Raw genomic sequence first — 15,400 nt, forward strand, 5'->3', positions numbered from 1 at the left:
GGGATTTTCTATGTTACTTTTGCCTGCTTCAACATCTGAAGGATGTACTGGGAGGTCGTGAAAGCGTCGAGACCCAAATACCCTTTTTCTCGCTTTGTGAGCAACTGCTCGATTCAAAGAGAGGAGAGACAGGTGACTGTTTCAATCCTCAATCCATACACCCCGGGCAAAGACATTGCAACTTTTCTGAGATGCTCCTGGAGCTCTCTCTGGGTGACACTCCAGGCTTTATCTACTACCCGGATATGCTGTAAATCTGCCTGGCTTAAGTGACGGGTCACCGGACAAAGGACTGCTCAAAAACGAAGACTTGCAACCTCTGTGGACTGGCAGACCACAGCTACAAGGCCGGCCCCCAGAGGGAGAGAACGTGGGCATATGATGCTGCCAAAATCCTGGCCAGCCTAAGCCCCAGCAGCAAAGCCCAAGGAGTAAGAGGGTAAGTAGAAAACAGCCCCTGCCCATACCCCTCTTTCCACCTCCACTAAGGAATCCCACTTCCTTCTGTTGACTCAGTGGGCCCCCTTTCCCTGATCCCTCAACCCCCCCCCCCCAACTCTCCTAATCCGGCAGCACTAACCCCTCCTCCAGCTGCTATGGTCACTTCTAAGAAAGAAAAGAGGGCCAGCTCAAAAGCCAAGTCTTCCAAGAAGAGAATCATCGAGGCCTGTAAGGACGTCCTTCCGGAGGAGAAAGAGATGGAACAGATGTGGAGGAGCTGGTCTGTGAATCCGGACTCTGACTTCCCAGACATTCAGGCGACTCGATGTACAGGAGATCTGGTTCGAAGGTGCTCTGGTACTCTCTCTTGGCCTAGGGGGATAGTCCTTTGTGGAGGATTTCACCCCCTTGCTGCTATTGGGAGAGAGGCTTAGTCCAGGGCAACAAGCTACGATCCCCCATCCTCTGTCTAATGATGGACACAGAAGCAGTTTTAATTGAGTTTTTTTATAACATGGCTATTTTGTGCTTAACCCATCATGGATCAACGATTCTGATGGGATACCAGGCTATGCCTGGATCAAACACTGTTTGAGTCATCGTGGCCGAAAAGAAGACGGCAACCTGTGGATTGAAGTACATGGTGGAGTCGTTTTTAACATCCAGAAGCGGGAGATCCTGGCCGTTCAAAATTATTCAAAGTGAAGAATTTACAACATCACTTTTACTCAAGGTGGCATCTTCCAGGATCTAATGGCAGAAATCCCGGACAAGAAAGACCCCAGGCTCCAAGGTATTAAATTTGTCGAGCATGTTTTGGATATCAAAAGGTTGGTTGTTGTTGGTTAAGAAAATCAAATCTGCATATTTTAAGTCTGTCCAATGTTTGGGGAAAAATCATGAATGGAGATGGGGTCTGGACTTGTGAATGGAGGTTTTGTGTGACATGTTTGAGAGATCCTGCTACACCCAGAGGATTTGCACCCAGCCAGCCCGCTTAAAACTTGAAGAAATGACAGGAGATATTTATTTTGATGGAATGCCAAGTACGGGCACATCAAGGAGGATTGCATGAGCACCTGTAGGAACTGTGGCAGCTCTTCTCATGAGGCTAATGAATGTAAGATTGGAAAAACATGCAAAAATTGTCATCGAGTTGGTCTCCTCTTCGCTTTTTGCCCTTACATGGGGAGGGCTGAGCAGCAGCTGAAGGGTTTGAAGCAGCCTGAAGTTCAACAAACCCCCAAAAGTGAGAGTATGTAACACCTCCGGTGTACTACTACTAGTAGTGGCTACTAAGACAGTGTACTCGGAGGTGGTAAAGGGGGAGCCAATGGGCGTATCTGCCGTGACAGGGAGCCAAGTAGACTTTCCCCTAGATGTGTCACCACAGGAAGCCTTTCCCCCCCCCCCCTCCCTGCCAGGCGGGGACTCCGAGGCGGCCGCCTCAGAGAGGACCGAGGTCCCAGAAATGTCCAAAAGATACCAGCACCTGCGGAGAAACCGGCAGGTGAAGTCGCTGCTCAAAAAATGCCCATGGAATTAGTTTGGGGTTTTCATATGGTAACTGCCTCAGGTGTGGAGCAATGAAAGCTCCTCTCCCGCATCTATGTTGACTCCTAGGCGGGGGGACTACGAGAGCTCAAGTGAGGTCTCTGGCTTCGCTAAGGACTGCTGAGGTTAAGCTCAGGCTATAACAAGACTTTTTTTTTATCATCCCCCATGACAGAACTGTCCGGTATTTAGAAAGGTCAAGCCCTAATCCTAATGGGATACCCATGGAGTTTTGTGTTGTCTTTTACTGTGTTTTAAAAAATTATTTACTTGCCCTTTTTCTGAGGTTTTGGACATCCAAAGCTCTCCCGGGCTCCTGGAAGAAAGGTGAAGTTATCATAGGCATTCTATGATAACCACAACACTAAAATTTTAGCAAATGGTTTTAAGACTCAGGACGTTCTTTTAAACTCTGGGGTGAGGCAGGGGTGTCCCTTGTCCCCACTGTCAATAAAGCCGGGTGTAATACCAGGCAAGCCTGTAGATTTCCCTTCAATAGGTTAAGCGCAGGTCAATATAGGGTGGCATACAGTGTACATAACAAAAGTTAGTGATATGGATCACCGCTAGGTTAAAAACACTGTCCTTTAATGCAACGAGTTTCGTCCCTCACAGGTAAATACAGGGGCATTTCTCAAGCATGAGGTCACAATATACAGGTCCTTCTCAAAAAATTCGCATATAGTGCTAAAGTTCATTATTTTCCATAATGTAATGATAAAAATTAAACTTCCATATATTTTAGAATCATTACATTACACCAACTGAAATATTTTAGGTCTTTTATTGTTTTAATCCTGATGATTTTGACATACAGCTCATGAAAACCCCAAAATCCTCTCAAAAAATTTGCATATCATTAAAAGGTTCCCTAAACGAGCTATTAACCTAATCATCTGAATCAACTAAACACCTGCAAAAGATACCGGAGCCTTTTAAAAACTACCAGCCTGGTTCATTACTCCAAACAGCCATCATGGGTAAGACTGCCGACCTGACTGCTGTCCAGAAGGCCATCATTGACACCCTCAAGCAAGAGGGTAAGACCCAGAAAGAAATTTCTGAACAAATAGGCTGTTCCCAGAGTGCTGTATCAAGGCACCTCAATGGGAAGTCTGTGAGAAGAAAAAAATGTGGCAGAAAACTCTGCACAACGAGAAGAGGTGACCGGACCCTGAGGAAGATTGTGGAGAAGGAGCGATTCCAGACCTTGATGGACCTGCGGAAGCAGTGGACTGAGTCTGGAGTAGAAACCTCCAGAGCCACTGTGCACAGGCGTGTGCAGGAAATGGGCTACAGGTGCCGCATTCCCCAGGTCAAGCCACTTTTGAACCAGAAACAGTGGCAGAAGCGCCTGACCTGGGCTACAGAGAAGCAGCACTGGACTGTTGCTCAGTGGTCCCAAGTACTTTTTTCTGATGAAGGCAGATTTTGCATGTCATTTGGAAATCAAGGTGCCAGAGTCTGGAGGAAGACTGGGGAGAAGGAAATGCCAAAATGCCTGAAGTCAAGTGTCAAGTACCCACAGTCAGTGATGGTCTGGGGTGCCATGTCAGCTGCAGGTGTTGGTCCACTGTGTTTTATCAAGGGCAGGGTCAATGCAGCTAGCTATCAGGAGATTTTGGAGCACTTCATGCTTCCATCGGCTGAAAAACTTTATGGAGATGAAGATTTCATTTTTCAGCATGACCTGGCACCTGCTCACAGTGCCAAAACCACTGGTAAATGGTTTACTGACCATGGTGTTAGTGTGCTCAATTGGCCTGCCAACTCTCCTGACCTGAACCCCATAGAGAATATGTGGGATATTGTGAAGAGAAAGTTGAGAGACGCAAGACCCAACACTCTGGATGAGTTTAAGGCCGCTATCAAAGCATCCTGGGCCTCCATAACACCTGAGCAGTGCCACAGGCTGATTGCCTCCATGCCACGCCGCATTGAATTTTGCAGTCATTTCTGCAAAAGGATTCCTGACCAAGTATTGAGTGCATAACTGAACATAATTATTTGAAGGTTGACCTTTTTTTTATTAAAAACACTTCTTTTATTTGTCGGATGAAATATGCAAATTTTTTTAGATAGGATTTTTGAGTTTTCATGAGCTGTATGCCAAAATCATCAGTATTAATACAATAAAAGACCCGAAATATTTCAGTTGGTGTGCAATGATTCTAAACTATATGTAAGTTTAATTTTTATCATTACATTATGGGAAATAATGAACTGTAGCACTATGCGCTAATTTTTTGAGAAGGACCTGTACAATGATTTCTTGTAGGAGGTTCGGCAATGAATGCCTCACTTCCGGAACGGCATGAGCAAAACAAACATCCCAACAGTAATAAAATTACAACACATATAATAGTGTGTACAATGTAAACTAATATAACTTAGACGCTCCGCTATATCATGTAAGATCCGCAGCGCCATGTCGGATCCATGTGACCTAGTCACATAATGTATCTTGCGAGAGCAAAAGAGGGCTACAAAGTTGTTACCAGAGTCACCCAGAACGCCCAGGTGGTATTTCCTTCTGAAAGTGCATAAAGCACTGGAGAGACCACCTGGGCATCTTATTGTATCTGTGGTTTGTTTTACCACGGAAAGCTTGTCTGTTTGTGGACTGGCTATTAAGGCCAGTCCACACTGAGACTCCAGCCTATATTAAAGACTCCAGTGAATTTGTTAATATCTTAGGGGATACACATTGTGAGGAGGGCTGCGCACTTGTATCTATCGACGTCAAGAGCCTCTACACCACCATCCCACATGATGTGGGTGTGGAGGCAATTGACTGATTTCTGGAGAAAGGAAATATTTTCCCCTTGTTAAGTACAGTAGTTTTTTCAGGGATGCTTTACGTTTTGTTCTTGAGAACAATGTCTTCACATTTCAGAATGTTTGGCACAGGCAGGCACTGCCATGGACACACCGGTCTCCTGCACGCACGCAAATTTCTAGCGAAATTTTACTTTGTCAAAATTTGAGGATTTGTCGATGATCTCTTTATCGTCTGGGGGGGCTACTCAGCCTATCTTCAAGGAATTTGTCCATTACGTCAACAATGATTACACCGTTACCATGTTTTTTACTGCTTAATTTGGTGGCCATTTATTGTATGGTTAAAATTAAAGTTAGCTGTGTTCACACCTCAGTTTATAGAAAACCCACTGGATGCAACTGTCTCCTACACTTCGCCAGCTCACACCCTATTACTGTTAAATGAGCCATCCCTTATAGCTACATGTTACGCCTACGTAGGTTTAACAGTGATTATGGGCCATTTTTGTTACAAGCTGGCAAGCTCCGGGAGAGACTTGCACGCTATCTGAGCTATCCTCTTGACATCATTGATACAGCCTTTGCTAAAATGTCGGATAGAACTAAGCTATTTAGACCTAGACAAAAAACTGGTAAGGCTAATATGAGATTTAACTTTGTATTTCAGAACTCCCCAATGAATGAAGTTAACATCAAAGCCATACGTAAACACTGGTTCCTGCTCGAAGATGATGCAGACTTATGAGAAATAGCCCTGCGAAAGCCATGTATTTAATTTAGGAGAAATAAAACTATTGGTGATTCTTTCAGCAATTCAATGGCTACTGATACTAAAAAGGATACTGAAAAGAACTCAGGAGCTCTCCCGCAAAGAAACAAAAGATGCGGTCAATGTAAATTCTGTCCTAAAATGATCAACACATTGTACATTCATCTGGGAGGTAAATGTTTTTTTTCTGATTTTATTACATGCAAGACCCCAAATGTTGTATGTGTCATCATATGCCCCTGTAAACGCTACTACATAGGTAAGACGAAGCAATCCCTATTGGTTAGATACAAGGAGCATATGTATTCCGTCAGAACAGGGAAAAGCGTGCAGGGACTAATTGAGCACATTAAATGTGTCCATGGAGGTAATACAGAAGGCATGCGGGGTGCTATGGTACTGAGAAAAGAATCCTTGTGGATTACGAGCCTTTACGCGCCTGGCCTGCTTGGTCTGAATGAGTGGAACAATCTCTGCCTTTCTGGAAAAATGCTGATCGTACTTGTTTGTTTTTAAACATCACTTTGTACACATTCTAGAATGATCACGTGTCCCTCACTACCTGATATAAGCCACCTCCTCGCACCTGGGCTCTATCTCCTAGCCGGGAGAAGGGTGGAGTACCTGCAACGGCCATAGCTTCAGGAAGACACGTCCTTCACCTATGTCATCCCCTCCCTGTTTGAGTGGTTAGTGCTGTATGGTCTCTCTCCGTTCGTGTATATCCATTGTGATCCGCTGCTTACTCTGTCCCCCGCTAAGGCCGATTTATTTACACAAGTGCGCTTCAGCCGCTACCCCTCAGTCCCAAGAAACAGCAATATCTAGATAGTGGTGTTGGTCTACTTTTTCTGTGCAAACTGTTTGGTTTCTTGTCTGGAAATTTACTGCTGGACCATGGAGTAAAACAAGGATGTACAATGTTCCCTCTGCCCTTTATATGTGCTCTAGAACCCTTGTTATCTATGCTGAGGAATGACAAAGTTGTGAGAGGGGTAGAGTTGCCAGAAGGTAATGTAGCCTATCCAAAGGCCCTGGGCTACATGGACGATATCACAATAATGTGTGATTCTGATGTTTCTCTCAGAAGGGCTCACCATCTGCTTCTTCTTTCATCTGCTTTTAAAAATTAAATTTGCAGAAAGAGTAGTAGATACTTAGAACAAACTTCCAGCAGAAGTGGTTGGTAAATCTACAACAGAATTTAAACATGTCTGGGATAAACATATCTATCCTAAGATAAGAAAGGAAATACTAAAAGGGAAGACTAGATGGACCCAGTGGTCTTCTTTTGTCGACAATCTTCTATGTTTCAACGAAAAGTTATTGTCTGTGCCTTGGAAAGTGGAGGAAGACGAATATTCCAAATCTAACCATCAAGTCTGACAAAATCGAAACTCTGGGTATCACCTTTAGGCTACATTCACACATTATGTAAGTCTGTTTGTAATTGAGGATCCACAATTATGGACAAATTTAGGGCCCATTCATTTCAACTGCACTGTTCACACTGTTTATGGATCCTTAATACGCAAAAAATTGCTGCCACAAAAATTACTGAAAAGATCTAATATGTACCGTATTTTCGGCACAGACTGTCCCATAGAAGTCATAATTATGTATCCGTAAACTTTTGAAGATCATCAATTTAAGTCTGTAAATCCGTAAAAAGAAAAAATATAATACTACTAATAATAATACTAATACTAATAATAATTTCCCCTTCTTTGCTGTAGTCTGACTATGTGAAGGTTAAAATTGTCTCCTTTTCCAAACATTATGGCAATATAGATGGAAACATGAAAAAAATTGTTTATAATGGTACTTTTGGGCAAATTAAAGCAGGAAGGTATTTATGTAGATGATCAAATTACTACTGGAAAGTGTTTAATGATACTTATACTGACGGGTAGTATCTTCTGTGCTAAGGTAGAACACAAGTTCCTGTTTCAGGACATAAAATGGCGGATTACTGTTTGGTATTAGACATACGGGTCCCTGAGGCCACTGTCCCAAGCTTGACAGCACAGGTGACACAAGGTGAGGTACTATCAAATATATGCAAAATAAGTCTCCAGGTTTAGATGGTTTATCCCAAGGAATTTTACATGACCTTTTTAGATGATAAAGTGTTTTTTCTTCATGTTATTAAGTTATTCTTTCCTACAGAGGTGTTCACTCATCTATTAACCCCTTAAGGTCAAAGCCAATTTTCGTTTTTGCGCTTTTGCTTATTCCATTTTAAGTTTAAGGCCGGTTTCACACGTAGTAACAGTGCGGCCGTAAAAATTTCTGTCCCGTACATCTCCGGGTGGTCTGGCGGCTGTATTTGAAAAGCACTTACGGTCTTATCGTAAGAGTCCGGCCGTAGTGTCATGATGTTTCTTGGCTTGTTTGGCCCCGCTCGAAAGCATGTAATTTATTCATGAATCTGCCCCCGGCCCAAATAAGCACACCCACATCCCTATAAAATCTCCGCCCACTCGCGAAGTACGCCCATATGCTTGTATTGTTTTGAATCCAAGAAACCAATCGGCAAAGATGTCTGATGGCGCTAATAATGCGCCCTATGGGCCAGCCCGGCGTATGAGGCTGCGCCGCAAGCACCAGCTCGTGGTGCTTTCTATCCTGTGGAAGATGCGTAAATATTACCTGGGTTTGTGTGTAAGTATAATTTTTTTTTTTATTTTATTTTTTTTTTTTTTTTTTGTCAAGCTTTATGTACCTTTTTTCGAACTAGCCTTACAAACTGTTTCGGCTTATAATCCGTAAACCATTGATTTAAATGTATGGTTTATGCAAGCTCCCTTAAGTACTGTTGACACAAGGTCCTTAAATGCAACAGTGTAATAATTTTGTGACTAATTGAGATGTCTTCAAAATTATTAATGTAATTTTTTAACAAATTCTTCTCAGAGGCAAAAAGACGCAGAGCAGCGCCGTCTGCAGGAGGTGGGACGGCGATATTGGGTCCACCCCATCAATCTGCGGAGGGAGACACGGGGCCACATTGGTTGCCTGTATGATGATTTGCGACGGTATGTCGATTTTAATACATCAAACTTGGCTAATCTTTGAATGTAATATGCAAATGTAAAGGTTACTGTCCCCAAATGTGTAGGCCAAAGTCCATTATGTTATATTTTTGTTTTGGTTTATCCTTACAACGTTTGAGGTTAATTTCAACATTTGTAAACCGTATGACATCTTCCTATGATGTGTGTTTGTGTGTAATATTTGTGATCAATATTTTTCTTCATTTGTTGCAGACATCCTGACAAGTTCCAGGACTTCGTCAGGCTGCCTATGGAGGCCTTTGATCATTTACTTTCGATTTTGAGCCCACATCTCCAGAGACAGGACACCTACATGCGGAAATCCATCCCTCCTGTGGCCCGTCTGCTCATAACGTTAAGGTGAAGAGGCTTTCTTTGAATTAAAACTATTTGTTCATGTATTTGTAGTGAAATCTAATATAGTGTTAAAATATGTAATAATGTAATATTTAGCAGAATGTGACATTGAATACTAAAAATTTTTTTTTTTTTTCTTGTTTTCATTTTTTCAGATTCTTGGCGACAGGGGAGAGTTATGCATCGTTGCACCTCCAATTCCGGGTTGGTACGTCGACCATCTCAGGAATTGTGAGGTGCACGTGCGGCGTGATCTGGGACCATTTGCAGCCCATCGTGATGCCCAGTCCGACCAGGGAGATTTGGTTGCAGTCAGCAGCAGGCTTTCAGTCTGTGGCCAATTTCCCCAACTGTATAGGGGCGGTTGATGGTAAGCACATACGTGTGAAGCAACCACCGCGATCAGGATCACAGTATTTCAATTATAAGATTTTTTTCTGTGGTCCTGATCGCGGTTGTTGATTCCACGTATCGTTTCCTTGCCATCGACGTCGGCTCCTATGGCAGTACTGGGGACTCCCGGGGCGCTACTGAGATCAGAGTTTGGGAGGCGAATTCTGTTAGATCACGTGACTCTACCTCCTCCCACTCCTCTTCCGGGTACCACGCATCCCGCTCCATTCGTCATGGTAGGGGATCAAGCCTTCCCTTTACTGAACAACCTGCTGCGCCCTTACCCACGGAGAGGGCTGGATGAACGGGGGAGAGTATTTAACCGGAGGCTGAGCCGGGCACGTAACTTCGTGGAGTGCGCCTTCGGAATCATGACTAGTCAGTGGAGAGTGTTTACCACTGCCCTGCAGTTGAACTTGGGCACAGTTGACATGGTCATTAAAGCTGCCTGTGTTCTCCACAACTACCTTCGGGACTATGCTCCCACCCCGGAGGTGAACGTGGAAACACTGCCAGCTTTTAGTGCCCCTGTCAACTATGGCCAAGGGAGACAACTCAACCGCGGGATAGTGGTCAGGAACCTCTTTGCTGACTACTTCATGACTCCTGAAGGCGCCGTGCCCGTGCCCCTTTCACAGCCTCCGTTATGAGCCACGGCCACAGGACTGATGTTTTTCCCCATGTATGTCACCTGTCTCTGGAATTTTTTTTTTTTGGATGAAATTTTGTTTTCTTGGAGCCAGATGTATTGGTTTATATTTAATTTCCCTTATCTTTTGAATCAAACCAAAAATATATTTTGTTATTACACTAAACAAAGTGTCTGCCTTTTCAATGTATGTAAACCATGTTGTGTGTTCACACATAGTAGTGTTCGAAAATACACATAACCTCACTACATATACTACTGGCCAGTAATTATCGAGCATGGTCACATCCTGCTAATGTTAATTGTATAGTCCTTTGAACCTAGTGTGCTGAAAGATTGATGTGATCCAAACATGTGCATTTCCTATGGAGTGACCAGCAGGGTGCGCACTATATGTCTAACTTTCTAGTGTGGGATATGTAACAGGATCTGATATCTTCTAGTGCCACAGTCCATCTCACTTCTTAACAATCACTATTAACACACCACATATCCCTCCACACATCACCCAGGTGCGCCAGCTTGATGTGGTCTACTTAGGTTGCGGTTCCCAAAAAATCTTTATCCTCACATTTTTTTAACTAAAACACAGAAGAGTGTATTAAAAGCTGAGAAATGTCGCTCTTTACTTTATCACCTGTTCCTTTTCTACAGTCATCTCCTGGATTTCTTATCAAAAATCCATGACATCAATCTGCCTGTGTAAACGCTACATTCTGTCGCTTATTGTGTCTACGTTGATATATCCTCCACTTTGTACATAATGACCACATGCTAAATGTCCTGCAGGAGGCGATTTCTACTCCCATCGGACATCCAGCTCTATGTGTAAATGATAGTGTCATGATAATAAACATTAATGTCCCAAAATATGTTAGTGATCATCACAAGCCTCTCCTGCTCTGCCCACTTCCTGCCTTGCCCACAGATGTCAGCATAGAGCAGGCTCAGACCTGAAAAACAAGTAATCGCAGCATTCACTACATCTTCGCTAGTGGCTTCACAATACGTGTATTTCACTCAGTATAGCTAACAAAAACAGGAGTGGATTCAAAAGACCCAAAGGATCTCTTGACACAATGTTGTAATGTTGTGGATGTGCGCCATTAAAACACTAAATAAGGACATTTCAAAATAACATCCCTTCTTAAGAAAAACAGTGCAATATTTCACTTTAAATGGCGCACAGCCACTCTATTTCAACATTGTGTGAACAGAGACTTTGTGTTTTTAATACACTACTGGTTTTGTTCACAATACTGACCAAAATATCAGGACTCAAATACACGTATTGTGAACCTACTACGAACATGTAGGGAATGTTGCGATTCATTGTTTTTCATGTATGACAGTGCTCTCTGCTGACATCTGTGGCCAAGGCAGGAAGTGGGCAGAGCAGGAGAGTGTTGGCCTGATAAATGAAATACTTAACTACATTAATATTTACTATCATGACACATAAATTTTAACACATACAGCAATGTCTCAGATATGATTAGAAATATCCTCCTGAAGGACATCCAGCATGTGTTAATTTGATACTAACGTAAAGCAGACAAGTAAATTTACTAACACACAATAGCAACATTCAATACATCTTTCTATGCCAAAAAAGGCCAATAAGTGGTTTTAAGCGTATTTTGTAGTTCCTTAGTGCCAGTCAATAATCATTTTGGTTTTTAACCCTTAAACACTAAAACATAACCAAGTGTCATGATCACGCCTGAAAAGGCATCAGTGCCACCCTCTGCTGCGAAGATTAGACCTCTGCGCCAAAGACTGCGATTTTGGCCATAATCTTCCATTTATTCTGTGTTTAGTTTGCCTTGTTTTTGCCCTGTCTGAACTGTGTCTTATTCCTTCTGGTCTGCTAATTGTTTTCCCTGCCCCACCCGTGTCTGTGCTGCTAGTTTCTTCTGGTCTTGTAACAGTTAACCTGCCTTTGCCTCAGTGATTGACAGCTGGTCCCTCCTATCACTTTCTGGACATGGTTTCTGGTGTCCTATTTAAGATTGCAGCTTCTGCCTGTGCCTTGCCGGTTATTGACTTGTCTCTGCCTGCTTGTGGTTCTGTTTCTTTGCTTCTCCTGATTCCTGCCTTGTATCTTTTGACCTCGCTTGCTTGCTGCCTGCCCCCGACCATATTGCCTGTTATTTGACTACTCTTTTGGATCCTGATTTTGTACCTTTGCTGCCAGACTGTTGTGACCCGGACTGTCGACCATTCTCATTGTGTTTTGTCTGTCTGTCTTGTCTTTTTGTCCCACCAAGCCAGTGCAGGGACCGCCGCCCAGTTGCTGCCCTAGGGTTTAGCCTAGGGGGGCAAATAGGTAGAGTCAGTGGGCGGGGATGAGCTTAGGGCTCACTGTCTCTGTGTGTCTGGTGTCACCGGTTCCTGACACCAAGTCAAAAATCATAATTCTGGAAACAACAAGATATGTCGAAATGGCTTTATTACATGTCTAAAAAAATTCACATCCACATGATAGTGTGTGTGGGTGGATGTGGGCGAGGGTGTGTGGAGACTACTTTGGACCATGTTGACAGAAGTTAGAATAGTGTGCAGAGGCAATAGTCTGGCCAATATGTGAAGGCCACAGCCAGCCTGACTGTATTCTGCCAAAACAAAACTAAAAGGGACATCCCAATCCCCCCAAGCTGTTATTGTCATCCCTAGCTAATGTGATGGCCGACCTTGGAAACAGTGTGTTATTGATGTGGTCCTGGTGCGCACAAATTTTTGACAAATATTAATGCTAGTAAGCCGCGGTTGGCACAAAGGCCCTACAGTGTAGCAGACAAGGGGTGGTGTTGGTGTAGCTGAGGAGAGGGAGTGCGGAACAAACACAAATGTTGGTGGACGGTCAAGGCACATGTCACTCTCTCTCGGCAGGCTCCACAGGACCCTCTTGGCATCTTGGTGGTGGAGTCCTGGCCAACCCCTGTGCCAGATTAGGTTCTTCATTCTCTTCATCCGATGAGGCCTCTGCTGGTTGCTGAACTACTTGTGGTCTGAGGAGAAAACAACACTGGTCACTATCTAAGATGGCACTTTTGTTTAACGACATATTTAGCCATATAACTAAAATGTAGGCATCCAATGCAGGATTACACTCTGCCTGCTTTCACACTATTTTCTATGTCCGAGGTGGCACACTATAACTTTTTACACAATATTCACACACTCTTGCCCCAAAATGTGGGTCTTCACAAGGCCACCCCAGTGGAACATTACTTTACTCTATGGACACATTGCGTCCATTGTTTAAACATTATGAATACAGTCCACGCTATTGGCATAAATGGCATTTCATGTTCTGTATTAGATCCTGGAGGGATCAAAAGCTGTTCCCAAAGCGTTTAGCCCAGGCTGCATTTCTTAGTTTGCTTGTGTCCAGCAGGGGGCACATCATCTTACCGAAATAGAGATTACTCTAAAGTGTTCACTAAATATACTGCTCCCCCTGCTGGAGCCTCAAAGTATATAATCTAGATAAAGATAACACATGTCTATGTCTGCACACATAAGACACTGAGCTACTTCCGTCATCATCTGATCCTACCATGGACACATGCAATTAACACACACACTTACCTGCGGCGTCTGGTGGAATTCAAAATGAAACGCAGCATTGGGGCAAAACGCAAAGCGGCCAGTTCTTCTTGGGAGGCCCCACGCCTGATCAGCTGCCGTCGCTGCCTGATGAATCTGTCCCTCACACTGGACCACCTGGTCTCCACATAGTTAGCTTCAACCAAAAGCATCCACACATTAGGAATATATCAGCGTCAGGTGACCATAACACTCGAGTTTATGGTTTGCCACAGTGGCTAAACAACTTACCAATTGTCCATTGCTGTAATCTAGTATGCTGGTCCCAATCTGGGTATACAATCCGGGCAACCTCCCTCCATGCGGCACTCCGCGTTAGCCGGCTTCTGTACGCAGCCGCAGGCCCGTCCCATAGCAGTGGGCGAGCATGGACCTGAAAATAACATAAAATCACAGTAACGTCTTAGAAATTATTAGTCAATAAGGTCATAGCTCCTACACCCATTTCACATGCTACACGCCATGTTTGATTGTAAATAGTACGTCACTTATGTGGGTGGGGTCTCCAGCTTCACCTGCAGCTAACTCCCTCCCTCCATGATGTTTGCTGGCGGACATATCATATACACAGTACACTACTACTCACATCATGTCCTCATAGTATTTGTGGAAAATATATGTGCTTACTACTAGGGAATGGAAGGCCACAATCCGGCGCGGGGGTCTGGGATCGGATAGCGACACGGGGGGACACGCCTCCTCTCTGTAGTATCGCCACCTCAGCACTGTGCGTAGCGGGGGTGTGGGTGGGGGTAACAATTGTGTGTCGTGTGCTCGGCTAATTGCTATGTGACACCATGTAACGCTGCTCAGCTTACCCATTTGTGTCCGGCCTTGTCACGTCGTAAGCCGCTGCACTACAAGTGCCATAATGGGCGCACACGCCTCTTTGAACGTGGCTGCTGCGTATTGTGTGTGCTTCCGACGTTACAACGCCTGACAAAGTACACAGCAGAGCAGCGCTAAAAGCCAAACTACTCATTAGCCGAGCAGTGAACATAATTAGCACAGCACACCAAACACTCCGGCTAAACAACCACCCCGCTATTCACACTGATGACGTGCATGTACTACAGAGAGGGGGCGTGTCCACGCTGTGTCGCTAGCCTATAGCATCATCAGCCGGCGCCGGATCTTGTGCGTGATTTGCGTCCTATTAAAGCGACCTCCTTATGATGACACTATCACAACATTATATGGGAGGATTTCTCCTATGTATGTGCCGCCAACAACCATCATGGAGGGAGGAGGGAGGAGGGAGGAGGGAGGAGGGAGAGAGTTCGCTGCACGCCCATCTCGCTAAAAGCAAACCTAAGTCACGCCCTGGTTGCCCACCAACATGTGCTATTACAAGGACAATTCCTCGACTAGGCATTACTTACAAATCTCGCCTAAAATATGATGTGTGGTACATGGTCCGAAAGAGCTAACACCTTCACAGATTTGGAGGAGACACACACATATGAAAAGACAAATTCAGTCATTGCTCGATTTCAAGCGCACCCTGATGGCAAACACATAGGAATTACACACAATCGTACTTACATCAACTACTCGGAGCGATGTATCGTGCCACTAAATGACTATGGACAATCGTACACATAAAATAAATATTATCTTGCATCTAGTGATGATTACATAATAGATTTTTTTGCCCGAAATGAGTTCTCACTTAAACAGGCTGCAATAACAGATGTGACTTTTGGACATCAAAAAACCCGCTATAAAAGGCAAGAATTCAAAATTACATGTATGTAAATGTGAGTCACACAACAAATGACAATCATA

At 44.0% G+C, this 15,400-nt stretch overlaps 1 long non-coding RNA gene across 1 annotated transcript; it reads right to left on the minus strand.

Moving 5' to 3' along the window:
• Window positions 1–12,453: 12,453 nt before the first annotated feature.
• Window positions 12,454–14,456, minus strand: LOC138772713 (uncharacterized). The gene is made up of 3 exons (XR_011359807.1): window positions 13,844–14,456; window positions 13,595–13,748; window positions 12,454–13,011 (listed from the first exon to the last, which is right to left on the minus strand). It is a non-coding gene; the product is annotated as an uncharacterized lncRNA (long non-coding RNA).
• Window positions 14,457–15,400: the final 944 nt, after the last annotated feature.

This window comes from Dendropsophus ebraccatus, chromosome 14 (genome assembly GCF_027789765.1).
Source record: "Dendropsophus ebraccatus isolate aDenEbr1 chromosome 14, aDenEbr1.pat, whole genome shotgun sequence".
NCBI lineage: Eukaryota > Metazoa > Chordata > Amphibia > Anura > Hylidae > Dendropsophus > Dendropsophus ebraccatus.